This window comes from Agelaius tricolor, unplaced genomic scaffold, assembly GCF_023055355.1.
Source record: "Agelaius tricolor isolate 1412-34295 unplaced genomic scaffold, bAgeTri1.0.p SCAF_32, whole genome shotgun sequence".
NCBI classification, from domain to species: Eukaryota; Metazoa; Chordata; class Aves; order Passeriformes; family Icteridae; genus Agelaius; species Agelaius tricolor.
Genome location: NW_027269292.1, coordinates 6561710 through 6584540, shown reverse-complemented (window position 1 = coordinate 6584540; position 22831 = coordinate 6561710). Strand labels below are relative to the sequence as shown.

At 61.9% G+C, this 22831-nt stretch overlaps 1 protein-coding gene across 11 annotated transcripts in view; it reads right to left on the bottom strand.

Annotated features, from left to right (window-relative positions):
• Positions 1-22831, bottom strand: part of RBFOX3 (RNA binding fox-1 homolog 3) — a 138068-nt gene that overhangs the window by 85307 nt on the left and 29930 nt on the right. For 2 of the 11 annotated variants that reach the window (XM_071451442.1, XM_071451447.1), the window contains exon 1: positions 19626-19808. The exons of 3 other annotated variants lie outside the window; for them this stretch is intronic. The gene's annotated coding sequence lies outside the window, so the exon portion shown is untranslated. Of the gene's footprint in view, positions 1-19058; positions 19554-19625; positions 19812-20386; positions 20507-22831 lie in introns of those variants that run through there. 6 more of the 11 variants (XM_071451443.1, XM_071451451.1, XM_071451446.1 and 3 more) reach the window with 5 other exon arrangements.

The following is a 22831-nucleotide window of genomic DNA, read 5'->3' as shown; positions in this document are numbered from 1 at the left end:
TGGATGTGGATCTCCAGGCACAAAGGAGTCTGGACTCAGATGCAAGAGCAGCACAAACAGCCTGGAAATGCTCCCTGCCCTTCCCTCTGCTCGTTCTCCACACCTGCTGCTGGCTGTGCTGCCCCATGCCAGGGTGCCCACGGGCACAGTGCCAGCCTGGGCACTCGCTGGGGCCCCAGGGACAGCTGCAAGGAGCTCCCAGTGCTGTCCCCGTGGGCCCTGCAGCCCTCCCTGCTGCTTCCTGCCCTCTGTCCTCGCTCCTGCAGCTGCATTGCAGCGGGATGGACGGCGAGAGCTCCACAGCCCCAGGCGGGATCCCCTCACCCTCGGGTGGGGAAAAGGGGAAAAACAAAAGGGTAGGAATGGGAATGAAGGGCAGGGCCAGGGCAGGAGCTGCACCCAGCACAAGCCCCTTGCTGACTTTCTTGCGAGCTCTGAGATGCCGTGGGAGGGAACTGGCACAGGCGCATTCCGTTTATTTATAGGCATTTCTGTGGCACTCCATTAAACGCTGTGGTGGAGATATTGCAGTGTGAGGAGTATTTAGAGCCGTTTAACACCTCTTAGTCGGCAAAAGCCCATCTAATTCCTGCAGCCAGCTGGGAGAGCGCACACAGCAAGGGCAGGAGCAGGGAAGGCGCACTCTCAGCCCTGGTTCCACCTGGGAAAGAGACCTTGTGGTCCTTGGTGCACTTGTGCAGTGCATCCATGAGCCCCATGTGATGCCAGGGGCCGTGTTCTGCAGCAGGACACACACCCACACCCTGCCCAGCTCCCACAGAGCTGCCTCTCCCCAGCCACTGCAGGGTGCTGCTGGCACAATTGCACAGGGTGCTGGCCAGCCCTGGCACCCACAGGCCCTGCCTGTGCCAGCCCCAGTACCCCCAAGTCCTGCTGAAGGACAGGGCCTGCCCGAGGGAGGGCACAGGAGTCCCTGATGCTCAGGAGAAGCTCAGTGCCAGCCTCCCCTGGGTCTCTAACTGCTCTGCAGAACCTCCCTGTGCTGGTCAGGGTATTGAGGGGCTGAGCTGCTGAACCTCCAGATCCCAGGAGAGCCGTCAGGGGAGAGAGTTCAAAGGAGAGGCTGCCAAGTGCACATCAAGGTGAGCTCTAATGGCACGGCTGCCATCCACTGCTGGCCCCGTTGCCCTTGGATGGCTTTGTCCCCTGCTCCCTGTGCTGCAGAGCTTGGCCTGCCCGTCCCCAGGCAGGGGACAAGCCATGGGAGCACCCAGGGCACTGGAGCCACGTGGGGCCAACGGACCGAGCTGAAACACAGGAGATGCCCCAGCCCTGCGTGATGCCACTGGAGCCCTGCCAGCTCCTGGGGAAGCACATTCCAGGCTCTCCCAGGCACTGCCCCTGCAGAGGGACCTGAGCCCAGCAGAGCAGGTTCTGGTTCTGGTTTTAGTTTTGGTTTTGGTTTTGGTTTTGGTTCAGCCCAGCGAGTCCCAGTGCCCGCACAGGAGCCGCCCTTTGCTCTGCCCAGTGAGGGACCCTCAGAGCCCACCCTGGGGAGCTGGGGGCAGCCAGGGGCAGGGGCTGTGGGTGCCAGGCTGGCCCTGCCAGCTGCTCCCTCACACCCGGCCCGTGCCGTTTGCAAATGGATGCAATTCAGTCAGCTGCGGCCGCCCGTAATTGCTGCTTCCTCAGCCTGGCAGCGCAACCCCGGCAGCCCCCATTACACCAATCACTGTCACACAGCACAATGGCAGCACACCGAAAACCCCGGTGTGCTCCGTGCTGAAATACAGCCCTGCCCAGGCCTGGGCCGTGCCATAAATCTGCTCAGCACTTAACACTGCCGGCGAAATGGCCCCGCTTAATTACAGCTCCATAAACAGCACGTTACAGCAGGATCAGCGCCGTCCAAAATCAATGCTGCTGATGGACAAAGCATGGACTCGTGCCCTGCTGCCCCGGGGCTGGGCCACCCCTGCTCCCTCCGTCCCAGCTCGGGAATCTCCATCCCAGATCCAGGAATCTCCACCCCAGATCCAGGAATCTCCCTCCCAGACCCGGGAATCTCCATCCCAGATCCAGGAATCTCCATCCCAGCTCGGGAATCTCCCTCCCAGACCCGGGAATCTCCATCCCAGATCCAGGAATCTCCATCCCAGATCCAGGAATCTCCACCCCAGACCTGGGAATCTCCATCCCAGATCCAGGAATCTCCACCCCAGCTCGGGAATCTCCATCCCGTGCCCATCTCTGGGCCGTGCTCCACCCAGCCTTGGTCTGGCACTGCCACAGAGCCACAGCCAGGGCATTAGCATGGCAACCCACACCGCTCTCTGTCAATTATGCTTCAGTATTTGAGCTCTAACCAGCCTCAAATTGAATCAGGGCAAAATCATCAGTATAAAAAGTGCCTGCACCAGCCCTTCAATTCCAGCACTGGGAAAAAAAAAAAGTTCTACATCTCATAATGGCCTTCTACCCCATAATGAACAGGAAAAATAAATTAGATTCCCAGCTAAGGGTATATTTATACAATTTCATTATGTGCCCATGAGCAAGTCTGGTTTTCACCAAGATAAAAATGAGCTCTCAGCAATGCTCGTGCTAAATAAATGGAGTGATTTAACAGCTTAACAAGGAGTGCGACAGAGGGGCTGCAGAACTGTGGCAAAAACGGAAAATAAAAATAAAAATATCAAAATGCTTGTGTTTCCTGCACTGCACTGGCACTGCCGGGTCAGAGCCACCCAGGAGGGAGGAGACAGCAGCGCTGGGGCTGTGGGAGCACCCCAGGCTGTGAGCACTCGTATGACACCCAAATGAAGCAGCTGGGAGCAGCTCCCGACTGCTTCAGCTGCTGGTGCTCAGTGTCCCAGTGATCCTCGAGAGCCAAAACCAAAACCCCAGTCCCTCTCCTCGCTGCAGCCCCTGGGTCCAGCTCACTCTCCCACCGCCACAGCAGCCCAGGGATGCCAGGGCCACGAGTGCCGGCTGCCTGCAGGAGCAGGGAAGATTCCTGTGGCAGCTTTGGGGCTGGAACGGGCTATTTGCGGCCTGGAAGTTGTTCCCATGCTCTGAAGCATGGCTCCTCTCCCAGCGCTGCTGGGATATTCCCAATCCCTCCCTCCCTCCCTGCCAGTGGAGGGAACCTCCAGTTCCGCAGCTCCCGTCCCCTGCTCCACCCGCAGCCCCTCCGCTGCTGGGGGCTGCAGCACGCGTTCCCCCACCCAGCAATGTCTCACTGCACCCAGGAGGGGCCTGGCCAGAGTTTGGAAGAGCTCCTCACCCTTGCAAGGTTATCTGCTCCCAGGAAAGGCCCCTCCATCCCACCTTCTGCTGCCCCTTGGCTCTCCCCAGCCCCGAATCCCTCCGGGCTCAGCACCATGTGCTTTCTCCAGCACAGGCAGGCTGATCCCAAATCCATAACCCACACTTGAATAGCTCATCCAGTTAATGGCAGAGCTGCCAGCAGGCAAATCTGTCCCCTCAGCATCAGCAGCAAAGCCAGAGTGAAGCAGTTGCCTTTTTTTTCCCTCTCCTTTTTAAATCAATGGCGAGGCCACATCGGTGGGATCTGGAGACCAGGAGCCATCTCCGAGGCAGAGCTGCTGGCCCGGCTGCCTGTCACAGCCCTCCTGCCCAAGGTGACACATTTCCACATTCCCCTCCATCCTCCCTGCCCCGGGGAGCCGCTGGATTAATGCTCCGGCAGGGTTTGGAAATCTGCGTGCGGGAGTTACGAGCCTGATTCATACCAGGCTGCCCTCCCCTGCTACAGAGATTAATCACGGCTGCAAACGCGAGCAGGGGCTGCGCTCGGCGGGCCCAAAGCGCGGAACAGCTGGAGCGGGGCTGAGCCGAGTGGGGCCGGGCTGAGCAGAGCCGAGCGGGGCTGAGCCGAGCTGAGCGGGGCTGAGCCGAGCGGGGCTGAGCCGAGTGGGGCCGGGCTGAGCAGAGCCGAGCGGGGCCGAGCCGAGCTGGGCTGAGCCGAGCTGAGCCGGGCTGAGCCAAGCGGGGCTGAGCCGAGCGGGGCCGAGCCGAGCGGGGCCGAGCCGAGCCGGGCTGAGCCGAGCTGAGCCGAGCGGGGCCGAGCCGAGCGGGGCTGAGCCGAGCGGGGCCGAGCCGAGCCGGGCTGAGCGGGGCCGAGCCGAGCCGGGCTGAGCCAAGCGGGGCCGAGCCGAGCGGGGCCGAGCCGAGCGGGGCCGAGCCGAGCCGGGCTGAGCCGAGCCGAGCCGGGCTGAGCCGAGCGCTGCCAGCAGAGCCCACACCTCCGGCGCTGTGGAAACAAATGCACCGTGCAATCGGAGCACAAATGCACCGTGCAAAGGGCTGGCTCCGAGTGCCCAGGAGCCGGCCCGCGCTGCCTCCTCCCGGCCCGAGGAGCTCGGCCCCCATGGGCACGGCCTGGTCACAGCCCATTTGTCCTTAAACATCGGTTAAACGCAGCAAGGGTCGGCACCGAGGATCCATCCCTCTCCATCCCACCCGAGGTGCCCCTGCCTGCGGGAGCTGCAGCTGGGGAACACCGAGCCCAGCACTGCCCACCCTGCCTGGCCCCAGGGGCACCCACCTGAGAGCCGAACCTGCTTCCAGGGGCTTTGCCCTGAGCTGAGCCAAGCTCTTCCCAGCCAAACCAGCCCTCCCAGCAGCTGCCTGCCCGAGGAGAGATGGAAATCTCCATTCCCAAGGGGACAGGGACCATCCCCGTGATGCTCTGTTCTGGCTGCTCTGGAATTCCTTCTTTCTGTCCCTCTAACACACAAAACAACGAGATCATTTTCACCACACCATTCTCCCAGCCCCAAGCAGAGCTGTTTCCCAGGCTGCCGGAATCCTTTACAACCCCCAGAGGATCAGCAAACGATTTTTCACTCTTCCCTTTGGTTTGGAGAGAAAAAGGATCTCGGCTCAATCACAATTAGAGCGAAGTGCAGCTCGCAGGCAGGGAAAGCTGCGGTTCCACTGTGTGACAGGAATGATCTAATCAGGCACCGGGTCAGATGGCCAAAAACAAACCCCTGCAGAGATGATAACGGCTCCCTCCTGCCCGAGCTGAGAGCACCGGGCCTGGGCAGGCACAGGGAGGGCGTGATGGAGATCACACAGCAGCACAGCACGGTGCTGCAAAGCACAGGGGAGCACCTCTGACTGTGCCTGGCCTTCCTCCTGCGAGGAGGAGGAGGAGGAGGAGGGACTCCCACACGTCCCTGCTGAGGTTGGCAAACCACCTCCCCAGCTGGCAGGGTGGGTCTGTGCCAGCTCCCCGGGACGGAGGAGCATGGGCAGCTCCTGGAGGATGCCCCAACTCTCTGCAGCTCCCAGCCCCAGAGCTCCCCATGCCCCAGAGCTCCCCAGGCAGGCCCAGGGGCCGCAGTGCCGGCGGAGGGGTCCCACTGCAGCACTGGCACCAGAAGGGAAAAATAATTTGGCTTCTCAGGAAACCCTTGCTCTGCCCTTCTGCTCCTCACCCCGAACCAGGGAGGCTGCAGGTTCAGTGGGGCTGGACACCACAGATTAGATTGCATCTGTCTGGGTATAAATAATTTACTGCTTGATGGTCAGAGTGAATTTAATTAGTTCTTGTTCTCCTGATAGAATCAGCCCACCGCTGCTAAAGCATTTCACTCCGAATTAGCCTGAGAAGCACTAACAAGGCAGCGCTAATTTTACACACACGACATCCCCCACAGTCTCTGAAAATACAGCTCCAGAGAGCAGGGAGCAGCCCCAGGGGGCTGGGAGAGGGGCAGCGTGGGGGATGAACCCGGGCACAGCCTGGCCAAGGAGGGATGTGGGGAGGGGGCACAGGTGGGCACCAGCACACAAACCCCATCCCTTCCCTCTGCCCTCACCTCCAGTTCCCCAGGGATTTGGAGAGGAGGGCAAGGAGCAGGAGCCTGTGGCTGGCAGGGCTGATGCTGCTGCCTGCCAGGTCCCCTCCTGCCCAGGGAGGGGCTCCCTGCCAGCTGAGTGCCCACCTCACCCCCTTCCTGCAGCTCCCGGGGTCACGCCAGGCCGCTGCTGCTGGAATTGCTGCCACAGCCTCGCAGCAGCAGCAGCAGCAGCAGCACATGTCAGCGCTGCAGGGGGATGTGTGCCCGCTCACCTGGAAGGGAGAGCAGGGGGGACGGGGGGGCAGCTGCGGGAGATGGGCACAGAGCGCTGGGCAGTGCCAGGTCTCAGCACCCCCAGCCCCAAGAGAGGGCTCTGGCACCCCACACTCAGCATCCTGTCCAAGCCCAGGCCACACGCTGACCTCGTCCAAGATGGGACCAGTCTAGGAGGGGTTCGGGCAGCACCCAAGGCATGGAAGGGGCAGCAAGGCTCCTGCCCCATTGGCTGCACCAGCCCAGACCGAGCAGCACAGCCCCCAGCCAGCCCTGCTGTGTTCAGGTGGGCACCCCCTGGAACATCCCCACCCACCTTCCCTGTGCCCAGTCTGGAGCCTGGGCTCTCCCCTAGGGATGGAGCTGCTGTGCCCGCAGCGCTTTGCAGCTGCTGCCGCCCCGCTCTGACCTCCCCTGTCTCGGCAGGATTTATGGTGCCCATTAAGGGCCTGCCCGAGGCTGCTCCTGCCGGGCTGAGCTGGCACCGCGGCCACACCGAGCCTGAGCCACACTGAGCCTGAGCCACACCGAGCCTGAGCCACACTGAGCCTGAGTGTGCCACACTGAGCCTGAGCCACACCGAGCCTGAGCCACACTGAGCCTGTGTGTGCCACACTGAGCCTGAGCCACACTGAGCCTGTGTGAGCCACACTGAGCCTGAGCCACACTGAGCCTGAGCCACACCGAGCCTGAGCCACACTGAGCCTGAGTGTGCCACACTGAGCCTGAGCCACAGTGAGCCTGAGCCACACCGAGCCTGAGCCACACTGAGCCTGAGCCACACTGAGCCTGAGCCACACCGAGCCCTGCTGCTGACCCCTGAGCCCGTGCCACACTGAGCCTGTGCCACACCGAGCCCTGCTGGTGACCCCCGAGCCCTCTGAGCAGTGTGGAGTGCCCCTGCAGACACGCATCCGAGCATTCCCACCCAAACTGGGATTTTGGGATATGGGACTGCACGGAAAGGCTCCAACAGAACGACGCTCTGGGTTGTGCCAGAGGGGACCTGCCTGCGAGGAGCACGGGGGAACTGATGCCCTGCTGATTGCTGCCTGGAGCAGAGGCACCTCACCACCCCTGCTGGCACAGCCACACCCCTGCACGCAAACAAACCAGCTCCATCTCCCCAGCTGACAACGGCTCTGAGCTGCCAGGCCTCCCTCGATAAATCCCCTGCAAAGGTGAGGTGCCCACAGGCACTGGCAGCTGCCAGGAGCCCCCGGGCAGAGGCCACCCCCAATTCAGCCCAGCCCGTGGCTGCTGGCACTGGTGCCACAGCCAGGGATCAGCCCCAGGGCACAGCAGCACGGGGGGAGCAGCATCCCTCCTGCTTCCCTTTCTTCCTCCCTCCATGAGCTCATCCCCTGCTCAAGTCACTCTCCCCCAGCAGGAACAGCCCGTCCAACCTCGCCCTCTCTCCTATTTATGCATAAGCCAGGCTGACAACTCCTCTTCATCACGGTGTCAGAGCCTTCCTCGGCAGCCATGCATCTCAAGCAGGACAGCACCATAAATATTGCATAGGAGGTGTTGCTAATCTAGTTACAGGCTCAGCCTCTCACACTCTTCCATCAGGAAGCCTTGGATTGAAATTGAAGTGTATTAGTATAATTTTATCAGGTTTTATTAAGCCTGGGGTCTCATGTTTTTGATATATAGTTTTAATTAAATTTTAAGTCAAAGAATGCAGTTGTTCATATTTTATCTCGCCGTGGCACGTCGGGAGGAGGCAGTTAATCAGCACGCACCAAAACGTCCCTGCGCTCGTGAGGAACGGGAGGAAACTTTGCCAGCAGAGCCCAAGTTCCCTCCCTCGCTCACAGCCTGACCGAGCCCCCAGCCAGCTCCAGCCCCTTCCTGGGCCCTGCTGCCCTCCCGTGCCAGCACTCACAGGTGGGGGAAGGAAAAGCCCCCGGAGTGGGCAGGGAGGAGGGAAGGTGGCCCCGGGGGCTGCTCCCGGCTGGGCTCAGCAGCTGCCCCTGGCAGCAGGAGAGCAGGCAGGGGCCCAGGAGCAGGGACAGAGCCAGGGGCCGGCCCCAGCACCAGCAGGGACCTTGAGCCTCCCTCAGGGCAGCCAGGGCACCCTGGGCTGAGCCAGGCACCAGGGCCCAGCCGGGACAGTTCCCTCCATCCTGGGAAAGGGAATCCCAGCCCTCGGCTGCAGGCACTGCCAAGACTACAGAGCGTCCCCAGGGGTGCAGCAGCCCCTCAGGGACGGTACAGCCCCCCCAGCAGCTGCCAGCTGCACTCAGAGCCAGGGCCATCACCAGCACGGTGCCCTTCTCTCTGCTAGGAGCAGCGTGGGGACACAAACGTCGAGCTCTGTGCCTTGTGCCAGCAGGAGCAGCAGATGCCATCACAGCTGGCACCGCCGCTGCCCTCGCCTCGTGGCTCCTGCCCAGGGAGGGCTGCGACTCCCCGGGGACACGAGGCCACGGTGGTGGCAGATTGCTCCCAGGTCCTTGGGAAAGGCTGATTCATCCCAGCTGCAAGGGGCTGCAGCACAAGGCAGAGCAGAGGCAGCTCACCCTGCCCTTGGCCTGGGCACTGGGACACGTCTGGCTGCAACTGTGCCCTCCCCATGCACGGCTGGGGCAGCACAGCTGCACCCAGCCCCTGGTGCCCTCCCAGCTAGAGCACAGCACCCCCAGCAGCAGAGCTGGGGCAATGGGGGCTTTGGGGACACACACAACACCCCCACACACGTGTGTGCCACCACTGCCTTAGCTGGGGCCTCAGAGGATTCCTGAGCATGGAAACAGCTCAGCACAGAGACATCTCAAGTCCTGGAGCTTCCCTGGTGTGGAAAGCAGAAGGGCTGAGCACAGACCTATCTCTCCCAGCTGGGATGCTGAAAAAAAGTTATCATCAAACTTGCCAAAATGTACTCAATTAAAAACCATTTGTAATGCTATTACATTAAAAAAACAAGTCTCATCTTTCCCACGTGGAGGTCCCCACCTGGGAGAGCAGCAGAAACCACCAAGCACAGCACCACAGGTGACAGGGACAGCCCTACCAGTGACAGCCACATCACCAGAGCACCTCAGCAGGGCCAGGTGCCCACAGACCGTGGTGGCCCCAGGTAAGGGGGGTAAGGGACCACAGGAGCTCTCAGTGCTCCCCAGGACGGCTCCAGCACTGCCCAGGTCCATCCTGGGAGCAGCTGAGGCTCACAGCCAGCGTGGCAGAACACAGCAGTGATGTCCTTGCACAGGGAGGGAGGGAGGGAATCCCAGGAGGAGCAGGGATGGTTCTGCTCAGCAGCTGCAAGACTGAGAGACTTGGGGGGTGGGGAGCACCCTTTGCATTTCCTTCCTCCTCCTTTGCAAAGAAACACGGATTTGGGGTTGGATTTCGACTTCATCCAGAAGAAAAAAATTTCGTTCAAAAAGGAAGCAGTTGGATTGCTGAACACGCTCTGTCCCTGCTCCCATTGGAACAGCATTTGAGGCACAGAGAGAGTCTCAGGCCAAGCAGCCCCGCTCCTGCTGCATCACAGCGTGTGGGTTACCCACCCTGGGGCCCACCAGTGCCTCAGCCTGACAGCAGGGACACCCTGGGCACAGGAACCACAGGAGGGACACCCTGGGCACAGGAACCCCAGCACAGCCAGCAGCCAGCCCTGAGACCGCACCAGCAAAGGCCTCCCATGCACAGGGGCTGCAGGAATCCCTGCTGGGGAGGGGGGGGGATGCAGGAATCCCTGCTTTTGGGGGGATGCAGGAATCCCTGCTTTTGGGGGGGGATGCAGGAATCCCTGCTTTTGGGGGGCTGCAGGAATCCCTGCTTTTGGGGGGCTGCTGCCCCCAAACCCACAGCTCAGCACACACAACACCCCAGCCCTGAGCCCACCACAGCGAGGCAGCTCCTGCCACCCACCCCGGCACTGCTGGGTGCTGTGGTGCCACCAGGGCCCTGCGGGTGCCTGTGCCGAGGCTTCAGCTAAATTTGAGCTGGGCAGCGCCGAGCAGGGCAGCAGAGCTCAGTGCGTGCCGAGTATTTATATCCTGCCCGCCGCAGCATCCCTTTGTAAGGCACGGAGCCGTACAGGCAGGGCTGTCACTTCAGCCGCGTGTTACAAGTGTTTGATATGGAGATTTTGGCAGTGGGAATGGATGTACCTCGCTGAGAGGTTTATGTAAAATGACAGCTTCTGGAAAATGAAGCACTCAGATATAAAAAAAAAAAAAGAAAAAAAAGAAAAGTACAAACAAAAGGGAGGGAGGGGAGGCCTTCGCTCCACGAGGCCAAAGCAGATCTTTCCTCCCCGCTGGCCCCGAGCAGCTCCCACCCAGCACAGCAGCGACACAGCACCGACCCCACCGGCTCTGCTGGGCTGGTTCAGCTCACGCACGCCGGAGCTGCCCCATTTCCATCCCATCCCATCCCTCCTCCTCCTCCTCTCCCCTGTTTACGGGCTGTGCCTTTCATCGCCGCTGCGCGGGGGCGTGCGCGGGCGGCGGGAGGAGGATGCCCGGGAGCGCTGCTGTCAGCGGCCGGGAACCGCTGCGACTGCGGCCCGCGACAGGGACACAGCACCGACAGCGCTGGGAACCGCTGCGACTCCGGCCCGGGACGGGGACACAGCACCGACAGCGCTGGGAACCGCTGTGACTGCGGCCCGGGACGGGGACACGGCACCGACAGTGCTGGGAACCGCTGTGACTGCAGCCCGGGACGGGGACACGGCACCGACAGCGCTGGGAACCGCTGTGACTGCGGCCCGGGACGGGGACACGGCACCGACAGCGCCGGGAACCGCTGTGACTGCGGCCCGGGATGGGGACACGGCACCGACAGTGCTGGGAACCACCGGGAACCGCTGCGACTGCGGCCCGGGATGGGGACACGGCACCGACAGCGCCGGGCACCGCCTGGGCCCCTCCCGGGCTCGCAGTGCGGCTGGGACCGGGGATGCCGCACCACGGAGCCGGGCCCCTGTCACTCTGCCGTGCCGGGGACAGCGCTGAGCTCCACATCCATCAGAGGCTGCACTGGCAGACGCTGCTGGGGGAGGCACTGCAAGGGGAATGGATGCAATCCCGCCCCCAGACAGACCCAGACCCGTTTGCTGGGGAGTGGGGAGCGTTTGCTCCCTCGCTGACTCCCAGCACTCACCTTGCCTGACTCCATGGGGGCAGAGACAGGCTCCCCCAGCAGGGCCAGCTCAGCCAGGAAGGAACGTGGAGCAGCACCAGAGGCTGGAGTCTGGCTCATCCTTCCAGAGGCACAGCCAGCTCCCTCCCTTGGCTCTACACCCTCCTCCAGCCCTGTGCCCAGCGGGGGGATCCGTGCCACGGCCGAGGTGGAAGCAATTCCTGCTGCAGCTATAATGATCCATAAAGAAGCTGACTTGTTTCTTACCTCTCTGAAATGAAGGATGGTGATTACCCTCCATCCCAGTCCACAAAGCCTAATCCAAATTGATGGCCTCCCAGAGATTGCTTCTCTTGCCTCTCACCAATCCAATACCCAGCTCCCCTACACACATCGACTCAGGAGCAAAACGTCAGCGTAATTCACGCAGGCTCGGGCTGGAAAGGCCATTTATCCTGCAGGAAAGTCTCCTGGACAAGACATTACATTAACAGCACGTTAGGGAGAGGTGGCAGTGCCAGCCCTGCTCCTCCAGGCCACAGGCAGCAGGGCAGGGAGCCGCTCCAACCCCTCTGCAAGGTGTGGAGGTGCCGAGCAGCAGCAGAGCTGGGCACGGCTCCCGCTCGCTATAAATACCCTGGAGCAGGACTGACAACAAAGGCAGCAGCTGAAGCAGCACCACGCACGCCAGCAGCACAGCACAGCCACCCAGGGAGCTGCCCTGTCTGTCCCCACAGCCCAGGGGACCCGGGGAAAAACCCTTTGATGTCCCATCCTGGGCAGGAGCCTGGCACACGCGTGGCTGTGCCCCTGGCACAGGGAGGGGGTGCCCCAGCAGCAGCAGGGCAGGCAGCAGGAGAGCCTCAGCCACGGGCCCAGGACACGAAGCCTGGGGATGGATGGCAGGGGTGTCCCTGGGGCACCAGGACCGGGATCCACTTCACCAAGAGCCTCCACTGACCTTGGGCATCGCCGAGCAGGAGCCCTGGGGCCCCCATAGCCCGGCAGGGCACCGGGGCTCCCGCAGCCTCCCCAGGGCACCGGGGGCTCCCGCAGCCTCCCCAGGGCACCGGGGCTCCCGCAGCCTCCCCGGGGCACCCACAGCCCGGCCTCGCACAGCCCGTGTCTGCCCTGCCTGTGCTGCTCCGCTCTCCTCCTGGTCGCGCTGCAGCGCAGGTGTGCGCGGAGCCCCGCGGGACAGCCGGCTCTCTAATTACACAGATAACAGCAAATGATGACAACAGACCGCCGCGGAGACCGGCGGGGCCGCTGCCGCTCCCGCAGCGCGGCTCCGGCCTCGGACGGCTCTGCGCTCGCTCCCCGCAGCCCTGGGGATGCGGCCGCGGAGGAAAAAACAGGAGAAGGAGGCAGGGAGGGAGGGGAGCGGGGTCTCTTCACCCGGAGCCCACTGCAGCCCCTGCACACCCAGGAGCGGCTCCATCCATCGAGATGGGCAGGAGGGAAAGGTGCCCTGGGCAGGGTGAGGCCAAAGCCACGGCACCATCTGCCCTGGGGGGCACCAGGAAGCCCTGGGAGCCCTCGCCTGCATGTGCAGGGGCACCCTCGGCGCACAGCACCCACAGCCAGCAGCAGGGCAGGGGGTCCCTGGAGCCGGCACAGGGAGGGACGCCCATCCCGGCTCCGGCACCGGCCCAGCCCTGGGAAATGTCTGCGGGAGCAGCTGGAAGAGCCGGGGGAGCCCTGACTCACCGGCTGCCAGCGCTCCCGCCCCGCCGCGGGTGGGCGGCTGCGCCACCAGGGCTGAGCGGGATGCGAGGGGGGGCTACGGGAGGGTATCCCCGGAGAACCAGCAAAACAAACCCAAAGCGAGCGATATTCACGGAGCCAGCACAGCCACCGGCCTGCCCGACCAGCAGGAGGATCCCGAGCGAAGCCAGGAGGACCCAAGGGCTGCTCCAGTCCCTCATCCTCCCCAAAATTCTTCTCGAAGCAGATGTGCCCTCAGCGGCAGGCCTCGGTGCGTGCATGCGCATGTGTTTTCATCCCAGTCTTTAAATGAGGTCTTTGCTGAGAATTTACAATTCCCTCATGGCCTCAATCTTGCAAAGATTGCTTTTTTAACACTGTTGGGCTTTAATTCTAATAAGCCTCCTCTTTATTACGGAACCAGGTCACATTGCCTTGACACGGCGAGAAAATCTTTCATCGGGAAGGAAAATGGAGAAGGGAAAAGAGAAATCAAGGAAGGGAGGAGGAAGACGGGGACACAAGCAAACAGAAGCGGCTCCCCCGAGCCCGGGGACTCCGCGAGCCCAGGGAGGAGCCGGCGGGCAGGGCCAGAGCCGCCCCATGCGCCGCTCGCAGCCCGGACGTGCAGGATTATTTCTGGTGCGGCTGCACTTCCCACGCAGCCTCCCACCCTGCGCTGCTGAAAGCGCCAGGAGGAGCAGGGGGGAAGCTTGACAAAACTTTGACAGAATGAGGACAGAGTCCAGCCCTGCCCGGACAGACGGCGCACGGTGCCCGGTACCGGGCGGGAGCAGCAGCGGCACCGGGAGCCGCCAGAGAGCACAGCCCCACACGGCACGGTGCAGGCAGCCCGGCTTCACCTGGCCCTCCGACACCTGCTCAAGCGGCCGCTGTCCCTTCGGCGGCTCCAGCACTGAGCAGGGGGGCGGATTCTGCCTCCCCCTGCTCCCCAGCCCCTGGGGTTTGCCCAGCTCAAGGCACATAATCACAAACCACCTCTGCCAGCGTCTTACATCATGGCCATCATCACAGAAACAGGCAGATCTCACACCCCGCTGGGGTCCCCATTGCCCACACCTGTCACCTCCCAGCGCTGGACTGGGGGCAGCTCATTTGGGACTCATTAAACCCCTCCCTCCACCGGCTCCTGGGCAGCAAGGCCCTGTCGGCCCGAGCACAGCGAGATGGGGCTCAGGGCACTGGCCCCGCTCCCAGCGCCTCCCAGCAGCCCCAGTGCCCTGTGCCAGCCTGGTGTCACACAGTGGGGGCACAGCAGTGTGTGACCATGGCACATTTCATGGCACCAGGGACACCAGCAGAGCGCCTCCTTCCCCACCTGCTCCAGAGAACGAGCTCCGGACAGCCCGGGCTGAGCCCCACCACATCCCACAGCCCAAGCAGGAGCCTTCTCCAGGGCGGGCAGAGGGACAAGGCTCCAAAGCCCAGGGTGGCAGCGGGGGAAGGCCACGGCTGCTCCAAATGTAGATGTTTAATTCTCAGCACTGGCAGCTGCACTCAAGGCAGGAGAGGCAGGGAAGCCATGCACAGGGGTAACCATGGCAACTTCACGGAAGTTAAATAAAAACTTCTTTAAAAAAAGCTAACGAGGTCCCTGAATCATGCTTTATCAGCTGTGTTGCTATAAAGATCGAGATCCAGCCAGCTCAGGATTCCTAATTACTCCTGCAATATACTGGAGAGAGCTTTATTTAAAAAAAAAAACAAAAAACAAAAAAAACCTGGCTATGCACAGAACAATTTGGGCCTCTCTCCACGCTGGGATTTGCACAGTCCATGAAGCACCTTCCCAGATGGAGCTGCTGCTCAGAGCCTTCCCAGTGGCTCAGGGGCTGCACCCCAAGCCCTGTTCTTGTGGGGGGACCAGGGAGAGCCCCACGAGTGCTGCTGCCACATCCTGCCCTGGCAGCACAGCACTGCCTGCAGGAACACCCCGTGCTGGGGCTGGATCCTGGCTCTGGGTGCCTGCAGCAGGGGCTGCCCACGGCCCCCTGGCACAGGGGATGCTCTCCAGCATCACCCAGCACCCTGCACGCAGAGCCCTGCAGCCCTGAGCCTGCCAGGGAGGGACTCAGGCACCAGGCAGGGACACCCTGACCTCAGGGACCACCGTGCCAGGGCCAGAGAGCAGCCCAGGCAGTGCCCACCCCCAGCAGCTCCCATCTCCAGGGCACAGAGCTGCCATGAGCCAAAGCACAGACCCCAGGAGCTCCCCAGAGCCCTTTTCCTGCAGAACAGGCTCTTGGGGAAGCCCAGTAAGGCCTGGAGAGCGAACAGACCCTCGCAGGGCACAGGCAGACTGTGCTGGAGCACACCCACACCCCAACAGCCCCCAGCGCCGTCTGGGAAATTCCAGCAAGCCCCATTTCCATCAGCCACGGCACCAGAGGCCACTGGAGCACCCAGCAGAGCCAAAGGTCAGTGCCCAGGGACCCCCCAAAGCCACGGGCACAGGACAGCAGCACCATCAGCCCCAGCTGTCCCACACAGCCTGAGCCCCAAAGGGCTTGGGGGCACCGAGACCCCAAAGCCACCACGCTGAGCCAAGGCACGCCAGGCTCTGCACGGAGAGGGCTGCACCATGAGCAGCTTTAAGGGGTTATTTGAGTCTTTATTTTCACAGCTTATGGTAAGAGTAAGTGAATTATAAGTATTATTTACTATATTTTTAAACTCGTTTAATTTAAGCTGATTCTGAATGGAAATTAGAATCCAATTAAAATGTGGGGGGAATGTCAGGGTTTGAAGCAGATTATTAAGCAAAGCTACATTAAACACGTTGGAAGCATAAATATTGGGGAACAAGTTCTATATTTACAAGAGGATTTATTCAGCTAAGAAGTATCATCCATGGCCCAGGAACTGAGGAACCCCTTATCAAGGTCAAGATTTTATCAGCAGGTCTCAGATTCTCACATCTGTGTTTCACCCAGAGCTTGATTAAGAGTTTAGAAGCCTGGAAAACTCTCCCTTTTGCTCCAGCTCCTGCTTTAGAATTAATTGTTTATTGATCCAACAGGAGGAAAATATTCTCTCTTGCTGCAGAGGAGCTGCCTGGAGCTGAGCCTGTTGTCAAAAGCTGTTTTATCACTTCCATAAATTCCAGCTGTGGTAACTTCCTCAGCTCCCATGGCCCTGTTTCCCCAGACAGGCTCACGGGTCCCTCTGGTGACTCTGGCAGATCTCAGCTCCCAGGCCAGTGCCCACATTCCCACTTCCAGGAGCCCCCAAACCCACCAGGCTGCCCCGAGGGAGCAGCAGTGGCTCCATTCCAAATCCGCTCTTATGTAAATCTCATTGCACCCCCAGCTCCTGCCTGGGCAGTGCTGAGTGCCAGAGGGGCCCAGGGAGAGAGGAGGGAACCTGCTGGGGCCTGGGAACCCCATCCTCATCCTCATCCCAGCATCTCACACCTCCCACAGAAGCACCAGCCCAGATTCCAGAAGAGCCTTTTTTACAGTTTTCTTCCTCCAGGTAGAAAAGCATCCCAGAGGGGAAATGGGGCAATCTGGCAGGGTCCATGGGAGTGTGCACTTCCTTCCACCTCTGGGAAAACCAACAGCAAAGAACTGGGGGAAAACCAGCTTTTCCCAGCAAGAAAACCCTCTGGATCCCCTTCCTCGCACTCAGGATCCATCCCCTCAGCCCTGAACTCCCAGGTGAGAAGGGTGGCAGCAGGAGGGAACACATCCACAGCAGGTAATGGAATAGGAAAGGGGATCCTGTGCTCCTGTGTGTGTTTTTACCCATTAGAAATTCAATTTTGTCTTGTCAGGAAGAGCCAAGGATGCCTGGAGCATCTGCATGCGAGCAGAGCGAAGGGGAGAGCTGCCTTAGACTGCTTTATCAGGGGTGCAAAACAACTAGAACCTCAGTAAATAACAAAATGACAGATTTTGCTTCCTCATCTGGTACACCCCAGCCTGTCAATTAATCTGCAGGAACACACATCCCAAAATACCTCCAACAACTCCAGCAGAAAGCACTGGAACAGCACCAAGAGCAGCCTGGGCAGCGAGAGGAGGAGGAAGGAGAAGCTGCTGTCAGCAGCCCAGCCCAGGCAGGGATGGAGCATTCCCATGGAAGAGCTCAGGGCTGGCAGCAGCTCCCTGGTGATGCCCAGGGAGCTCCAGGCACAGCTCCACGACTGCAGCACCCCCAGCACAACCCCCCCAGCTCCCCTGACCCAAAGCTCCCCCCCAGCTCCCCTTTCCCTGCCACGGCCCTTGGAAAGGAGCAGATCTGCCAGAGGGACTCATTATCCACTGAGCTCTCACCCCGAAAGGCTGTAAATTAAAAGAGAACTCAAATAAATTACGGAACTTCCCTCATGCCTTTTATTATCTCAATAACCTTCAGAGGGATTTATCCACCGTCAGCTGAGCAGCTGAGAGCTGCACCAACAAACCAGTTCAAGAAAGGCACAGCTGAGAACCCTCACACACCAAAGCAGGAGTTTGGCCCAAGCAGCTGCTGCAGAGGGCACTGGGGGGACCCTCACCCCCAGTGCCTGAACAGAGCCGGCTCAAGCCCCACCAATGCAAATCTCCCCCCTCCAGCTGGGGAGATTCCCCTCAGCCACGGTGGCAGAAGAACTCAACTGTCCCATGCTGGTGGCAAAGCAGCGGCAGCTGTGGAGGGACAGGCTCTGCCACCAGCACAGCCTGCCTGGGACGCCACCCTGGTAATTCAGAACGACATGTTCTGGTGATGGGAGATGGAGAAACAGCGAAAGGGAAAATGCCCAGCCCGTGCCACAGAGGGGCTGTGCCAGTGAGGGCTGTGTGGAGGGCACGCTGCTGCCCAAGGAAGGCTGCAAGAGGGGGTTTTCCAAAGGGGGCACCACAGACAGCAGGGTCTGTACCCTAAAACATCCTAAAACCTCCCAGGCTGCCCAGGAGCAGCAGGACAGGACAGGAGAGGCCCTGCCACCAAGCACAGGGTGCCCAGCAGAGATGCCAGCCTGGCACCAAGAGGGCTCCCAGGGAGGGGCCTGTCAGCAACGCCTCCTTCAGCACCTCAGTCCTGCAGTGCCTGTCCCACAGCGTGCCCAGACTGCCAGGGAGGAGCAGGAGCTGCCACTGCCAGCCCTTCCCAGCCCCTCCATCCCCCTGGCAGAGGCTGCTGTGGTTGTGTGCCCTGTGCCAGGGCTCTCTGCCGTGCCAAAGAGCCACACAGACCACGCCAAACGGGGTGGGGGGAAATAAAAATTCCTCAGGGTTTTCTGTGAACCAACAAACAGAAGCTCAGCACCTCTGCCCAGAGCCAGGGATGAGCTACGACCAACAGGCAGGTCCAGGCAGCCCTGCCAGCCCCAGCCACTGCAATCAGCCCTCCCTGAAAATTAGCAACTCCGGGCTCTTTCTCCATCTGTTAGCCAGAAAAAACAGCCTTAATTTCTTGCTTTGTGAGGCTTTATCAAGCCTCAACCATTTTAGCCTGAAAACAGGAAGCTGTTTGGGAAGCAGAGTGCCTTCATCTCGGCACCGTACCCAGCACGGCCAGGCCTCCAGCTCGGGGAATGAGCAGATTGCAAACAGCACCAGGCAGCAGGATGCACCCCCAAAACACTGAGAGCTGAACCAAAGCCCTGGACATCCCAGAGAACGATGGGCACCTTGGAAGGGAAAAAGAACAGGGCACTCACCAATGGCGAGCTGTGCCCACCCCGGGCTGTGCCCCCCAGGACACAACGCAGCAGCCAGAGCTGCCCTGCCCCAGCGCCAGGCATCTCTGGAGGCAGCGAGCGAGTGCCAAAGCTTCACCAAAAGCAGCCGAAAATAGCTGGGATTGTTAATGTCACGCTCACTGGAGTGAGAAGCTGAGAAATCCCTGCTCCCCCCATCCCTCCGCCTGCACACACGAGCGCTGCCAACGCCTTGCCAGGCTGCTCCCCCCGCTCCGGGCACTGCCCGTGCCCCCCGTGCCCCCCCACCGCCGCTCTTTGCTCCAGGTGTGCCCTGACGCCCTCGGGGGTGAGCGCTGAGCAGCTCCTGGCACGCACACCTGCAGGGAGCAGGGAACGGCTGGAGAACGGCACTGGGCACTTCCACAGGGCTAAGGGCACCGGGCGCTCACACGCACCGCACACAAACCCCAGGGGCCTCCTGAGCGGCCTTGGCCACGCGCCCGCCCCTCCCGGCGCATGAGCCCCGCACGTACCTGCACAGGGAGCCCGTCCTGCAGCGAAATTCCCGGAGAACGGCAGGGATTCAAGAGACGAACAGCCCAGGGAAAGCGGCCTCGCCTGCCCAACTCTGCCCCACAACTGACCCAGAACCTTCTCTTTTGCCTCCTTTATCCAGACTCCACCTCACCCAACTTTTCCTACAAATTCCCTTCACCTGGAGGCTGCGCTGACCGTTAGCGCCAGGTTATTGTTCGCAGCTGTCCCTAATTAAGGGCCATAACGAATCCTTAGCACAAACTTAACGGGGCCCCTGGCACATCGCGCGTCGCCCCCTTGACCGGGCCGCTTTAGCCACGAACCCTCTCGGGCTCCGCCGCCGGGGAACCGGATCCCGGAGCGCAGCGGGGACCGCCCGGTGCCGGGGTGGACGCTGCCAGCCCGGCCTCTCCCGCTCGGCCGGGAGCCGCCGGCCTTCCCCGGGATGCGCTCGGGCAGCGCCTCCCGCTGCGGCTGCCTCCGGTGGGCATGGGCATCCCTCCCCGGGGCCGCCCCGCTCCCTCCCCGCTCCCTCCCCGCCGCCGCCGCCCCCGGGCACTCACGCGCTCAGACGGCCCCGCCGCGGCGGCGCAGGGCGGCCGCGGGTCCCCGCCCGCCGAGCGGCATCTCCCGAGCAGCGGCGACCGGGGCGGCCCGGCGGGGCTCGGGCTCTCGGCGCTGGCTCGGGCTCTCGGCGCTGCGCTCCCCGGGCCGCCTCGCACGCGGCTGCGCCCGCGCCACCGGAGCCACCGAGCGCGCGCGCCCGCCCCCGGCCCCGCCCCGCGGCTGCCGCCCCCCGCCCGGGGTCCCCTCCCTCCGTCCCTCCATCCCTCCCTCCCTCTGCGGGATGGGGGGCTCGGGACCCTCTGCCCGCTCCGCACACGCTCCCGCCGCTGCGCCAGGAAAGGAGCCGCGTTTTGCCCGTTTCTCCCCCAAAATCGAGCCTCCAGCAGCGGCCCCGGCACGGAGCGGGCTGCCCGGGGCTTCCTCCCCATCCTCCTCATCCTCAGCAGCACTGGCCCTGCGGCCCCGCGGGTGGCGAGGAACAAAGAGCCCCGGACAAGCCGGACCAGGCACAGCGATTCCATGGCTGTGCATCCACCGGGGCACCGGGCGGGATGCCCGGGCACCGAGAGGGATGCCCGGGCACCGAGAGGGATGCCCAGGCTCGCGTCAGTCCCCGGCAGGACGGGAGCGGGGAAGGGGCTTTCCGATCCTCACTGCAAACACTGCGAAACGCGAGGCGGTGCCGGCAGCCCGCAGGATGCGGCTCTGGAGCATCCCCCAGACTCACTAAAGCTCCGTGCGTGTCTCAGCCCCTTACCCTTCCTTCCCTTTCGATCACATGCAGGGATGTCCGGGCAGCGATCCGGGCATTCCCAGCGCAGCTGGAAGCTTCCCGTGGCGTTATGCAAGAGCAGAGCTCCGGCATTCGCGGCTCTCTCGCTCTCGGCCGCTCATCTCCTCCCCTGGGGAGCGGCGCAGGCCTGCGCTATCGGCCCGAGCAGAGCCCGGCTGTCAGCGGGGCTGCTCTGCCCCTTCCTGGGCTCGCTTCCATCCCGGAGAGAGCCGGGAGCCGCTCTGGCAGCCAAAGCCCGCATCCCCCCGGCCGTGGGGATGTCACGGGCTGTGACAGTGACCTGCTCCTGCTGGCGCTCCTGGAAGGGGCTCAGCACTTTTTCCCAGCTCAAACGATTTATTTGTGGCTCCCAATAGTCAAGGCTGTGGTGAAGCTCCCCAAGCTCTATTTCCTGAGAAATATCTGGAATATCTACAGCCTGCTTGAGCAGGAAGTTACCTCCTATGAGTTTAGCACAGGGTCATCTCTGGCACTTTCTCAGGGTCCTGCAGAGCCCCCCAAACCAGACACTGCTCCCCTCCCCTCCCGAGGCTCTGAAGCCCCTCTGGAGAAAACCACCAGGGTTATGAGGAGCCACCAGGCGAGTGAGGACCGTGAACAGCCGGGCTGCGCCTCACCCATGCCCACATCTATTTTGTATGATCCGCGGGTATTTTTAGCCCTCGGGCCGCGGCAGCCCTTGTTCTCCCGACAAAGGCAGCCAGGCCCGCTCTCGGCTCTGCCCCGCTGTGCCGCTTCCTCACGCTTCGCTGAGGCTGAGGATGCTTTAGGCAGCACATTTGGAGAACGAGGAGCTGCGAATGCGGGAGAGCTCAGCTCTGCAAAGCCCTCCCCGGAGCCGGGTCCGGCTGGCTGCCATCCCGCCCATCCCAGCCATCCCATCCATCCCATCCGTTCCTGGAAGCGCACACCGGTTCCCGCTCGGGAGGCGCAGCGGGAGCGGCGCGGGGCGGGCCCGGGTGCCGGCATTGCTGAACAGCCCACCGGAACGGAACGGGCACCGGCACCGGGAACCGGGAACGCCGCCGAGGAACCCTCCGGGGAGCCGGCCCGGGATCTCCAGGAGGGCAAGCGGAGGAGTCTCCTCCCGGCCGTGGGAGAGGAGGAGGAGGAGGAGGAGGAGGAGCGGGCGGGGGATCATGGCTGAGGATGCACGGAGCGGCAGCGGAGGGAAGAGCAGCCGCTGGAAACGGCACAAGGCAACAAACCCTGCAAGGCTGTGTGTGAACCGCGGGAACAAGTACTACTCTGGGAAAAAAAATGGTTTTCCTTTTTCCTTAGCCGATTTCACAGCCTATTTGCCATCAGGGCCTTCATTTGGAGGCAGCCAGAGCTGTTTAAATTACGGCTGCTGGGATTTGTTTTACCTTTAAGGAAGACGAGGTTTTCCTCAGAGCTGTGGCTGGAGTACAGAGATGACAAAACCCAGTGCGGCTCCATCTGGGTCTTTCCCTGGACACAGCTGCTGGAATGCAGAGCCCCGCGGCTCTGGGGATCCCCTCAGGCCCCAGGGCTGAGCTCTGTGCCCCAGGCAGGCAGCCGGCCCTGGAATCTCCTCCACGGGGCCACAGAGGCCGCTCAGCCCCAGGGAGAGACACGAGACAATGAGGCAACAGCCCCCACATCCCCCCAGGGCCCTCAGGGACCCCCGGCTTTGAGGTGCCCAAAGGATGCCCAGCCCCTCCTCAGGACTCTGCCCAGAAAGGGGGGGTTTGCAGCGGGCACGGCCCTGGCACGGCCCTGGCACGGCCCTGGCAGCTCGAGCCTGGACCTGCCAAGGGCTTCGCGTGCCAGTGCCCGTCCCAGCAGCGGGCTGGGAGCACGGTGCCAGCTGGAGCTGCCCGAACAGCGGGTACCTGAGCACCCCTGGCCGCAGGGGGAGGGCATGGCAAGAGCCGGGGCTGTTTTCTTGGCAAGTGTCAGGTGCCCTGACCCAAAAAACCCAAAGCGGAACGTGCAGTCCCAGCGAGGCACTGGGCAGACACGCTCAGACTGCAAAGCACCGTGGGAGGAGCAGGGAGAGCCATGCTGATGGGCTCTGCAAGAATGCTTTTTTAAACATAATTTCCGATAGATTTTATAGCTAAGTTATGTAACATAATGAGCAAATCTACAATGCAATTGTCGCTGCACATTAACAGCGAAATCCTGAGCCTCTATTACACTAACAAACTTATTAAATCAGTGAACATTGCGCTGCATCAGTCAATTATTGAAACAATGCCAAGATCGGGAGAACAATCTGATATCCATTACAGGGAGCGGGAGCAGCGATGTGACCGGGGCTGCCCGCAGCGCTGCGTGCTTTAGAGCATTCCACGGATTTACGGCACCGACGGCCGCCTCACCTGCCGGCATTGCACGGCTGCTTCCCCTCTCCAGGGAGGGACGGAGCTCAGAGCCAGCCCT